At 44.9% G+C, this 1,640-nt stretch overlaps 1 protein-coding gene across 1 annotated transcript in view; it reads right to left on the bottom strand.

Moving 5' to 3' along the window:
* Positions 1-1,640, bottom strand: part of EPHB1 (EPH receptor B1) — a 411,740-nt gene that overhangs the window by 38,948 nt on the left and 371,152 nt on the right. The window lies entirely within an intron of this gene.

The raw sequence follows: 1,640 nt of genomic DNA, 5'->3' as shown, positions 1-1,640 counted from the left end.
GGGGCTGAGGAAGATCAGAGGCACTTTGAAGAATTAATGCGGCTCCTGATAAAATGGGGAGGCCTGCAGGGAGCAGGGCCGAGCACAGGACTCAGCAAGGCTGGAGACTTCTTAGAGGGACAGCCTGGGGGCTATGGAGAATGGTGGGGTTGACACTACTTTAGTAGGAGGAACCTGGCTGAATACTAAGAAGGGAAGACTGTGCTTAAAAAGGGACCAGATGGGCCTCTTCCACCTGATCAGAAGAGAACGAGAGCCATGTGGGAGGAGAGCTTCTGATGAAACCAGCATAAGAGATTTACAGGCTCCATATCTAGAGATTTACTGGCACTCTGCTCACCAATGTCAGCTGATAAGGGGTAGGTTCATAAATGTGTATATGAGCCCCCAATGCAAAGAGTTAACCGAAGATGTGACACCTCTTCTGGCCTGTGTGTGCCTCTTTATCTCTTGGTAACATCAGACAGGACCAGTAATATCAAGAATGTGACCTGTGAGGTCAAACATCAAGAAATGGTCTATGGCACAAGCGTGGGAATGTTTATTGCAGCGGTTCTCAACATGTGGCTCATGACCCAGAGGAACTGTATTAAAGGGCCGTGGCATTAGGAAAGTTGAGAACCGCTGGTTTATTGGAACACATATAACAGTATTCAGAAATGTACCTGCCAAGCGGAAAGTTGTGTAAGTCACACAAGTGTTCAGAGGCCAGAGCAGCTAATTTATCTGCACCTCTTAAAGGGCAGGGAATATTAGTAGCAGCTCAGACTTCTCCCTAGTTTAGTAGGTTCGTTCTAATCATAAGAAAACACAAAGGAGCAAATTCTATCTGTTCATTATTTCAGGAGCCTGTTGGGAAGGAAATGCTCCTGGGGCTAGAAATAGCAATTTAAAGCAGAGAAGGAACACCTAGGGGGAAGTATGGCAGAGAATTAAGTCAGAGTGAGAGATGAAGGTTGAGGACCTAGGAGGAAAAACCAGAAAACTTTAATAGCTATTAATGAAGTCTTCACTTAGAAAGTAAAACCAGATGTATTAGAAGATGGTGATGTTAAGAAGATCTCCAAAGAACTGCATGAAATAGGGGAATTAAGATGGAGTGGGGAGGGCTTAAGGATTGTCTAATAGAACTACTGATTAAAGATGAAGGCTCCACTTTGGATGCAGAGAAGGATGCTTCCAATAAATGAACTCTCCATCAAACAACAACAAAATACAAGAGAAGAGAAGAGAAGAAGAGATAAGAACAGAAAAACTACCTGAAGGTTCTGAAATCTTGAGATTTTACCTTTTCCAACTTTCTCCAAGGGGCCCCCTCAGACACTGTAGTCATCTGCTCAGTGGCTAACACTGCAGCTGGAAACTCCACCATCCTTCTGGTAAGGATGTGAGGATACACATATGTGTGCATGTTTTGGAATTATCCAGGCGATTTTATTTTACTTCAGTTTTTTTTGAGATAGAGTCTCACTCTGTCACCCTGGGTAGAGTGGCATGGTGTCATAGCTCACAGGAACCTCAGTCTTTTGGGCTCAAAAGATCCCCCAGAAGTGGCAGAAACACAGGGTGTGGGTGGAGCTCCAGACAAGAGGAAGGAGTGGCAGGAAGAGTAAAGGGGGAGGGGCTGAGGAAGATCAGAG

This window comes from Otolemur garnettii, unplaced genomic scaffold (assembly GCF_000181295.1).
Source record: "Otolemur garnettii isolate 467f Iridium unplaced genomic scaffold, OtoGar3 scaffold00032, whole genome shotgun sequence".
Classification (NCBI taxonomy): domain Eukaryota; kingdom Metazoa; phylum Chordata; class Mammalia; order Primates; family Galagidae; genus Otolemur; species Otolemur garnettii.
Note: the sequence above shows the minus strand (reverse complement) of the source record. Positions and strands in the feature narration are given on the sequence as shown.